This window comes from Manduca sexta, chromosome 5 (genome assembly GCF_014839805.1).
Source record: "Manduca sexta isolate Smith_Timp_Sample1 chromosome 5, JHU_Msex_v1.0, whole genome shotgun sequence".
In the NCBI taxonomy this organism is placed as follows: domain Eukaryota; kingdom Metazoa; phylum Arthropoda; class Insecta; order Lepidoptera; family Sphingidae; genus Manduca; species Manduca sexta.
This window is the reverse complement of record NC_051119.1, coordinates 5175563-5186931: the sequence shown is the minus strand read 5'-3', so window position 1 is coordinate 5186931 and position 11369 is coordinate 5175563. Positions and strand designations below refer to the sequence as shown.

General features: G+C 32.0%; 1 protein-coding gene across 7 annotated transcripts in view; it reads right to left on the bottom strand.

The window, feature by feature from the left end:
• The window catches only part of LOC115454329 (phenoloxidase-activating enzyme), a 30319-nt gene extending 19189 nt beyond the window's left edge, over positions 1-11130 (bottom strand). The window contains exons 1-5 of one of the 7 annotated variants that reach the window (XM_037444226.1): positions 11070-11130; positions 4726-4839; positions 3890-3967; positions 3368-3488; positions 1559-2214 (exon numbers count right to left, since the gene is read on the bottom strand). The gene's annotated coding sequence lies outside the window, so the exon portion shown is untranslated. Of the gene's footprint in view, positions 1-1558; positions 2215-3367; positions 3489-3889; positions 4010-4725; positions 4840-4950; positions 5147-5410; positions 5573-11069 lie in introns of those variants that run through there. The other 6 variants (XM_037444248.1, XM_037444237.1, XM_037444240.1 and 3 more) reach the window with 6 other exon arrangements.
• Positions 11131-11369: the final 239 nt, after the last annotated feature.

Here is an 11369-nt window from a genome sequence, read left to right as displayed (position 1 = left end):
TAATGATGAATGATTATATATCTTAATGCCGTTACATAGAGTTTAGTTTTGGTTGACAAAAGGACGTCACAGCGTTACATCTCGTACCAACATAATAAACCAAAAAATTTAGAAAGTATGTTGGCTACCATGATAGTTGACAATTTGCCGCCATTATTGACGGTAGATTTGTCATTGTTGGAGTTTATTTGCAAAAATTTGTATAATTGCGATTTTGTTCAATAATAAGTTAAGTTTTATGCCGAATACGTTGAGTTGAGCCTGCTTCTCCGTTTCGTGTATATTTCTTCTTGAAGGAGTTTGTCTAGTGTGTGTTACGAGATAGTGACTTTTATTATTCCGAGATATTGACTCTAATTCTGTTTACATTTGTGTAGTTTATTTATTTTGTGTGCGAGAATGGGGAAAAGAATTAATGTGTATAAAAATGTGAGGTTTGTAGCATACAAAAGCACTCAAAGTCAAACATAATTATGGCTAAATTTCCACTTGATCCACACCGGTAAGAGAAAATATATATTGTGATTTAAAACATTACATAAAAGTGATATATATTTAATTCAAATTTACAAACTCAGGTAGTCGTTGAAGAGAATATTCCAGATTATGGAGTTTCAATTCTATGCTTATTAACCTAATCAAAAAAGGCACGTGCGACATCTATGAATTTGCCCTTGCAATGATTGTATCATAGTAATTGTTGATTGGATGGAAAAATATCATATCTGTAAGGTATCAAATTTTTCAATTTCAATATAAAATTGGAAATAAATAACGGAAAATTGGAGTGTAATGATTTTTTGAGTAGGAGACCTAAACATAATACAATTTATACATAAGAAATTCACGTGATAATATTGTGTATTTTCTAATTAAATAAAGGGAATTATTAAAAATTGTGGAGGTTTTATTTTTAATATTCTAAATTCAATCATAATTTATACCAGTGTAAGATTTATGGTCAGGAATTTTTATCGATATAAAGCTATCGATACAAAATTATCGATAATATCGATTGAATAAGGAACGTCCCTAGAGACGAGCAGATTTATAGTAAGTTGGCAGCCTTGCATGTCATTTTTTCTGCGTAATGTTGGTACAAAATATAACTCTACTGGGCTCACGTATGTGTGCGTGAGCTCAAATTCAATGTAATAAGTGCCGCCTCTTCTTACGTAGTATAATATTTACTCTATGTTCAATACGTTTTCTCAGGAACGTGTAGTGATATCAAATTGAAATTAATTTCAAATACTCGGGCCTACGGTGTCTTCCAGTTGTGAAAAAATCAACGCGATTAAAAGATATGATCGGTTATGTCGCACGTTTTCGTGTATTTTACGGTTTTGCAAAGGAATCAAAACCTATAGGGTACTTCCCGATTACCTAAAATTATGATATTTGGCAACAGGAAATAAAAACCTATAGGGTACTTCCCACTTATTTAAAATTATTATATTTGGCAAGTACTAATTCCAGCACATATAAAGGAAAATACTGAAAACCGTAATTAAATACTTTAATATCATAAAAAATACAATTTCTAATACATACTTACGCGATTGCACTAACCGTGTCTATAGATCTAACGCGATATTTGAGTTATCAAGTTTGAATTTATATTCTTCGATATAAGTCTTGTACGGAACACGGTGAGTGAGTCCAACTCGCACTTGGCAGGTTTTTTTTAACTGTCAATAAGCCTCTTTGTCTGTTACTCCAACAACCAGTAGTTATTATTTCCATAACAGATACATTCTTATAAACATTACTATCTGTTACAACTATATCATAATCTCGTTTTTTGACGACTTTCTCCACAGTATTTGGCATATTTTCACAATACCCTTTCACCAATATATAGTTGTCCTTATACACGTTTTCTGTCAGCTTTGGTAGATCGAGATATGATAAGAAATTGTCTAATTGGGACTGGTCTGCTCCAATTCCTAAAGAACCACTCACAGCGCACATATTAAGATTTTTATTGTCATCGCACACAGCATTGTCAATACTAAATGATGTATTGCACTTCTTACATCTAAACTTGAAGGTACACATCAATCCATTTAGTTCTTCATCATGCAATTCCAAGTCACTTGAGGTGCAGCTTGGCGATCCATGATTAGTTATTTCCAATACTTGTTTTACAAAATTATCAATATCTACAATTCGGTTACCCCGTTTACGCAATGGATCATCCTCTTTTTCAATCTAAAAGAGAAACATGTTATATTATGTCTATTATCCAACCAGAGAATTGTACCTAGAATCTTACATATAATATCACAGAAACGCTGCCACTAAAACAACAGAGATATATAATTATAGGCTGACGGTAAAAAATAAACCACTTTTGGGGGCACCAATGTAGCTTTTTCGTTTTAAGCTGTCATTGAAATGAATACAAGTAATCAATTCCATCTTTTACCGCAATATTTTATTTTCCTGGACAGGCATTTACGCAACTAGTGATTTTCTGTAAGAGGAGTAACTAGCCAGAGCAAGAAAGCAGGTCACTGCTTTGAATACAAAACCTAAGAGCTGTTGAACCTAGGGTTGCCAACAATTCTTTAGTGAAATGTTATATAGTATAGAAAAAGCAAAAAAAAAATACGATTATACAGGGTCATTTTGACATTGCGTTACTAAATGAAACCACATACTCATCTTCACCTTTGTTGACACTGTACCAAAAATCATCCATTAAAATAACGAATATTTTCACCAAAAATCGCGGTTTTAGTTTTCTGATTTTTTGATCATTTTGTAGTTTAATGCGAATAAGGCGTGTACGTGAGTGTATTTCTGACTGAAAGTATGGTGTTGCCGCTGCAACGAATTCTCTAGTAGTAGTAGTGGCATTAAAGTGCATAAAGTTAAAATTACTTTTTTAATAATATTTATTTTGTTCGAAACATACACTTTTTTATTTTACATCTATGGCTCAAGTAACTTATTGTAAATTTTATTTCTAAGTAGATAAGTATGTGGTTTCATTTAGTAACGCAATGTCAAAATTACCCTATATATTTGTTACTGATTAATTCTATAAATGTTCGGACACACTGTCCCCTCACTGAAAGGTAAATACTAAGGAGCGTACACATATTTTTAAAAATAAGGATTTGTTTAAAAGATTGAGGTGTTGAAAATGTAGTATTTTGGCATACTATATATTTCTGCAACAGTATATAGTATGCAGACCCAAAATATAGTATAACACTATATATTATAGTACGGTTGACAACCCTAGATGAACCATACATGCAATAACAGGACCTCAGAGATCTGTCATACAGCTCATGCAATACAACCTCTCCACCGAAGCAGTGACGTTAAAGCTACACTTCAATGTTTTACATACCTTAATTTTAACACTATCACTGCTAGGGTTGCTATCAACGATGCTCTTATCTATTTCTGTGGTATGCTCAGGTAAGAATAACTGTTTGGGACATTCAATATGAGTTCTCTCTATCTCCACACTAAAAAAAAAAAACCCCCAATGTAAGATAATGATGAACTTGTCCCTGCTTTTAAATGTTTTGTGATGATTTAGTGATTTTTAGATCACCAACACTTAGTTTAGCCGAAGGTACAGATAAGGCACCTTAAATTATTTCTAGATGTTTTCTCTTTAAGACTTTAAGAGGCACCAATGACCTTGAGCGTTTGGGTCCAGATACAGTAGGTATTGCTAGTGTGCATTATATTATAATTTTATTTTTCGTCAACATTGTGTTTAAAAATAAACACTGAGTCCAAGAAACGTTTAGTTGTTGCATTCGGTTTTAAGAAGTTTATAATGCAGAATCGACTCGCAAATCGTGAATTGTAATTAGGAAACTTATAGTTTTTGATTTTATGTCTTTTTAGGGTTCCGTACCTCATAAGAGTATCACTTTGTTGACTGTCCGTCCGTCGGTCAAGACCATTTTGCTCAGGAACGCGTGGAGGTATTAAGCTGAAATTTATATCAAATACTCAGGTCTAATGTCCCTTGGAGCTGTGAAAAAATCAAACTTCTAAGCCAACGCAATCAAAAGATATAGCCATTTATGCCACAAATTTACGAAACTCGCAAGGGAATCAAAACCTAGGGGTACTTCCCGTGAAATCAGAATGTTGAAATTTGGTATGAAGCAACATCTTATAGCACATATAAAGGAAAAATTCCGAAAACCTTAAATTTTTAGGCCTTTGTCTTTAATTTATTTGTCTTTATTTAATGCAAAAAAGAATTTGACTAAATAAAGTTTGTTTATCAGACTGATGCAATTATAAAACTTTACAAGACAGTAGTTTTATTATCATTATTAATTATGTTACTAAGCATACTGATAATTTAGCAATGTTTACAAACATAAAATGATGTTAATAAAAAAAAAAAACAAATTATAAAGCTACAAAAGGATCCTTTTTTGATTGAACATGAAAAATAAACTGATACAGCACAAAATAAGTAGGTATAAGATTGAAAATGAAGATAAAATTATATCAAGATATAGGTACCCTTTAGGTTAACTTTATATTTTACAACACTAAAATAAAACAAAAAATTTCCATAGTTTAATTTCAATTAGGTCATAGGTTTAAGGAAGACAATTTAGTCTTAATGTAATTTAGTGCTTATGTATTGTTAATAATGATAGCGTTCTGTGCTATGCCTATTGGTAAAAAAATATATTTATAGATTAATTATTCACAGCGAGTAATACTTACACATCTACCTCTGATACGTCATTAGATTCAATTGAAGGAGCCAATGTTACTGGTTTTAAAGTTTTTTCTTCACCTTCATTCAACTTCGATAATTTTTTCTTTTGATTTAAATATCTGGAAATATAATCATATGTATATATACAAAATACAGTAGTATTTCTTTTTATTTCGTACAATAGATAGCTTGTTATATTGTGAGATAAGTAGGTGTTTAAAGTTGACTACCTGGAGATGTTTCTCCATCTTTTTAGAAGTTTCACGCCTGCATAGGGTTTGCGCTTATTGCCCATGATATTTTTTATTATCAAAGACGTAGTAATAAGACCTCAAAACAATAACAAGCAGATAAACACACGAAATTATACAATCGAGTGACAACATGCGTAGCATCTATAATAGTAGTCTGTGGTGACAACTGACAAGTAATCAGTGTTGTCAAACTAGAATTCGAAAAATACGGCATCCTAGTCATAAAATACGGTGTTTCGGAGAAAAATACCACTCTTATTTTCCATAGAACAATCTTCAGACATGATTTTCAATATAAATAATAAAGTTCAGGTAACAAAACTGAATACTAACTATGGTTCTGTTTTATAATAATGTAAACAATTCGAGTGACACCTTATTCACATTAAAATTATACTATCTCATGTTTAACTAAAATTAGATGGATATTACTTACATCTATGAATCGGGGAAAACCTTAGGTCCTTGGCCCACGGGGCGTCTGACAAGCGACTCGAAGCTTTCTATGCGTATCCTACTAGTTGCTCGTAAGTAGCCGCTATACAATTACGTTATGTTCCGATGTCCAACGCGTTATTGACCCGTCGCGTCGCATCGTATGCGGAACATAGCGAAATTGTATGGCAGCTACTTCTGAGTGACCGACAGGAAACGCCTAGTCCTTAAAAAACCTCGAGTGCTTGCTTGTAGTCCCGTGGACAAAGGGCCTTGCCGATTCTGTGTTCATCAGTCACATTCATAATTTTAGATAGTTTTTTTGAGTAGCGTTCATTTTTGTGAAAATAAAAGTCTTTTTCAACAAAAAAAAATAGTGACTTGCATACATTGTATCTATAAAAATACGGTGAATCTACTTTAATTGAAATGCATTTGGCAACACTGGCTATTTAATGTCACACCTATAATAAGGCGGCTTACATATTTGTTATTTCCGTGTCTGAAATATATTCTGAACTCTTGTTTTTCCATATATAACGGGGGTACCATACATGACACACGTACAATTTATTCCGTGAATTAAATATCAAACAATAACAATTTCAGTGTAATAACTTGTGTTCCAACTAACAATAATTAAAAACAATTTACGCTGTTGTTAGAGACAAACTTAACAATTATATATTGGTAGTTAGTACAGTATGTATTACCTACTAAAACTAAAATAATATTTATAGATTAGTTGCTGTTGCTCGCGGTTTCGTAAAGAAAAAAAAGTATAACTTGCAATTATAATATTGTCAAATTAAAAATCTCAATTCTTAGCTAACATTTCTATTTAAGTACTTCGCTATGCTACATGGCCGAGTAATAGTGTTAAATCACTTCCCGAGGCAAAAACACTGCTCTTGATTCGTGGCTTTCAGAAAAATGTTGACAGATAGAGTGTCTAACGACTTGATGTCAACTTTGCTTAAGGTGGTAGCTCAAGGTCCATTTTCATACATTTTGTTTCGCCTTTAATCTGGGTAACTAAACAAGTATTGGCAAGTAAAGAATTTAAATTCACGTCTAGTTAATGATTAGTTCTCGCAGTTGAAAGAAAAATGTAAAAATAATTAATAATCATGGATATTTCTGCCTTTAAAATTTCGTCATATTAAATTTTAAAGGCCGAAATATCCATGATTATTAATTATTTTTACATTTTTCTTCAACTGCGAGAACTAATCACTAACTAGACGTGAATTTAAATTCTTTACTTGCCAATACTTGTTTAGTTACCCAGATTAAAGCCGAAACAAAATGTATGAAAATGGACCTTGAGCTACCACCTTAAACAATACCGATGGATACAAACTTACACAGCAATCGCCGCTATCGATATCCACCGTGACGTCACCGGTGTATATCAATGTTCATGGGCACCGCGAGTTGTCCACCGGTGTTAGTCAATACGAAATCAGTAGTTTGATAGTTAATTGATGTACACCTTGACTAGTGCTTATCAATTTTCGTTGTCAACTGAGATACACAATAGCCCCGCTGGAGCGATCTGAATTTAGATTCTGAATTATTAGAAACGGATTATCAAGCCCTGTCTTCAGGTGGTATAAGCCGATGCATTAACCCGGCGAGCGTGTGGTGAAAAAATGTAACAAGGAGTATGAGGCAGGGTATGACATACCCCTTAAAAAAATTGGCTATAAAACTTGTTTCTGAAGAAGTATTATACTATTTATTTTTTGGTATAATAAGACAATACCATCATAACGCATTGGAAATAAAACAATCGCACCATTTTAACAATTTTATTTTTTTTACCTCGATGGAAATAAGTCACTTTGAATTTCAAACAAACACTTTCAGTCTCTTAAAAACTAAAAGGAACTAAAGTAAAACCAGTTTTATGATAAAAAAAAACTTAATCGTATGATAGAATATGAAATAATCTTTATAAACTAAAAAAAATCACAAAAAACATTTAGGAACATCTTAGGAACTGGAGATAAAATCTGTGCAGTTTTTGCAAAAAAACGTTGCATGCTCCACACTAATAGCCTTTCCTCAGCTTGTTCATGAGTATTTTGTCTTATGATTATTTTTGTTGGGGTAATCTCTACATCTAATAAAATGACCAGGAACATTTTGAGTCGATGAAAGTGATTCGTTGATCTGGGAAGAAATTCTCTGACGTATATAAATCGGAATATATATTTTTATCATTTCACATCTTCAGGTGTTCGTAAACTAAAGCCAAGCCTAAGTTACGGATGAAATCGGTCCATTTAGTGTCTTTGCCCTGATTTTCACGAAACATAGGACCCCTGGGGGCCCGTGGGCCCCTCTCAGGGGATCCGCAAGTAAAATAAAAGTTAAAAGAAAAACTATAAAGTGCACGCTTTTGCATTCTTGTATATCTAAAAATAAATACAGAAGTAAACTGCTAGTAAAAACAAATTTAAGAATCCAACTGAACAACATCAACCCAAACATTACGACTTTGGTCGCAAAAAAGGTCGCATAAGGTGGCATTAGCGGTCTGCACTAAATAAAAGTTTGCGAAACCCTGTTCTAGTAAGCACATCTTCTATCATGGACCGAAGTTGTTTTTTCTATTTTCAACATCCATTTTCTATTAAAATCTACAATTAAACAAAGAAAATAAGTTAAAATAGCAGAAAAAGCAATTTTAGTTTTTGTCACACCAGCTATGAGGGCGGGGTATCACGTACCCGAACTCAGTTTGCAAGCGTGTAACTCGAATGCAGGTTGCCGCGACACTGTGATCACGCCACTATTACCTTCCGCAACCCTGTAACTCCAGCTACTCAAAGAGACTATAAGTTAGAAAGTCAGGCGCAAAAAATATACGCCAGTAATTAACATGGGGGGTATGACATACCCCGCCACATGCTCGCCGGGTTAAAGAATCATATCTAAAATGGCGGCTTGTACTTACGTTGACAATTAGTACAGTAAGCATATAAAATTTTAGGTCCAAGATTTCTTTTCAAAGTAATAATATTTCATTAGTATTCAATCATAACAATGATTATTAATGAATACTACTATTAATTAATTTATTAATACTGTAAAATAAATTGATTTGATTTGATTTGATTTGCTTGTGAGACGGTCCTTCACCGGGATCCATTAAAAGTTAGGAGTTCTCAACTGCAAACTTTCAACTTCAACTTTATAAAACTAAACAACAATAACAAAAAAGTAACAATGGAAAAATAACAGAAAATTATAACAACGAATTCACAACAAAAATCACTAAGCGTAACAAAATCATTCATAAATTTTCATTTATTAATTTTATTTCTTTATTATAAATTAATCGCTCGTACCTGAAAATTATACTTAGTTCATATACTGTGAAAAACGTTGTAGGTTGTATGTTTATAAAAAAATGTATGTATGTTCTTATTTAATCATATTTAATGTAAAACTGTTTGTTTTTCCTCAATAAAATAAAAAAAAAAAATAGCGTGACAGCAAATCAAGAAACCCTTTTCTGTTAGCGTTCACGCTTACGGAAAGTTCAAAATGTATGAAAATGACATATGCTGAAGAGAAGTCACGTGACTGCTGCAAAAATTGGTAGACAAAAATTTTCAATTCGGCATTCGGAAAGAAACATTAACGTTAGCGTGACTAATAAACAGTCCATAGAGAACTGAAACATACAAATGGTAGACTAATGTCATTTTTGACAACTGAAACTGCTATTTAGCGTCACCTATTCACGTTTTATTTATCAACAGTTGTAGAATTCACGCTACGGTATTCATCAACTGGAAAATTAGTGAAATTTTTTTTTTACCTCGTTATGCATAGTTTAAAACTATTGTGGGCCGCTAATAACGAAATATCATTGTCAGAGACGAACAAGAATATATCACTGCGAAATGAAGAAAATTGTAATTTAGCAAGAATTGGAATTTAACAATCGTTTTCGATTAAGTAAAGAATGTTTTCGTCTGATTGAAGACGTCTATGTGATCTTCCATACATAATAATAAAAAGAACGTTCTCATTTGAAAAAGTATTATAATACCTGTGCATAAATGATTTATAACAAGCACTACAAAACAACAACAAAAAAATACCATTTCCACCTACAGAGTGTAACAATTTTATTATGCTTATATTTTCGATTTATTTTTTATTATTTTATTATTTATATTTAGGTATACAACAATATTCATAAAAGTACAGCTTTAAACCACAAAACCACATTTTGCATAGCTTGCATATAGGTACTCGAGATTCTAAATCTGGCAATCTCGCGCCGAAATTAATGCAAACTACAAAGAAGGATGATTGCATTTGACAATCTCTCACGCTATACCATAGACTAACTAATAGAATTCGACGCGACTAAGCGTGTATACCTCAATGATAAAAGAAGTATAGAGGATGGGTAATATGGTCACGTGACATGCGGCTCATTTCATGAACAAAATGGTGCCGACTCCGCCCCTTACAATAGTGATATGCTAGTACCGAAAATTTTGTATCGACATCGAAGAATTAAGAGAGACAAACAAGCCCCAAAAAGATCAAATACGAAAGGGATTAGGAACTACCATAATATAAATATAACAAATCATAATGTAAACAAACAAACTGAAACTGATTTATAAGTAACAATTGTTAAACAAAGCAGTACCTGTTGTGACAAACATCCAGTTGTGTTTGATCTATATTTGTATGTTGCACTATTCCTTGCTAAAAATTTAAGTTACAGATTAAGATATTTATTTAATACATGATAAATGGAATAAGATAGCGTAGCCAGCAATTATTTGGTTGGTTTTATTTTATTTTATTATTATGCTCTTTGATCGAGAAACATAACTATGGTTCAGCAAACTAAAATCAATGACCGTAAAAATGGTGGTTAAGATAATCAATTATAATAATTATTTGCAATAACAACAATATGATTATGTATCTATTTCCGTGCATGCAAAGGTTGCTCGAAACATAAGACCGCCAATTGTAAAAATATATCTTACATTTCATCTTTATGTTGTTTCTTTTATGTTTATCTATTCTTTTATGTAACAATTCTAATTTTATTCATAGCAATATGTTAAAGTAATATTACTACTTATTAGGTGAAGTATAATAATCATTACTATTTTACTTATCGCGAATATTGTTGGAAAACAGTTATCTTTACTCGCGTTAATTAAACGTGTGGTTTATGCATATCTTCTCAAAATGTAAAGAAATATGTATTTGGTGTAGGATTCCAATCACGTCGCTCAATATTCTCAATTCATTTTGCCTTGGTTTTTAAATTTTTTGGTTATCTTAAAAAATATTCTAATTTCACTTAGTTTGTCCTTCTGAATAATACAATATTGATGTGTGCTCTAACATTCTTTCAAAGACAAAAACCGTAACTGATAAACGGGCGTCTGTTAAAATATCGATATCAATAATTTCTAAACAAATCCACCCACCCATCCCTAAGCTCGTGTGTAAACAAACATAATGATTTTAATGTGTATAAATCACGCCTAAAAGGGTCCAAAGCTTAACAAACCAGATCCACATATCATTTTAATTGATAAAACACATCCAAAAAGTAATTATACAAAGATATTTGCTAATTTTCGGTAAAAACAGTTACTAACCTATGAAAATATATTTCGGGGTCTTTCTTGCGTGAATTCGATTTGCATCCTTTCACACAACACTGAGTCATTTTCGAAACTTAACAAATACACTAATAAACACACTGAACAATTGAGAATATGATTATATTACTTTTAATTCAAATTCACGTCTAGTTAGTGATTAGTTCTCGCAGTTGAAAGAAAAACGTAAAAATAATTAATAATCATGGATATTTCGGCCTTTAAAATTTAATATGACGAAATTTTAAAGGCAGAAATATCCATTATTATTAATTATTTTTACATTTTTCTTTCAAC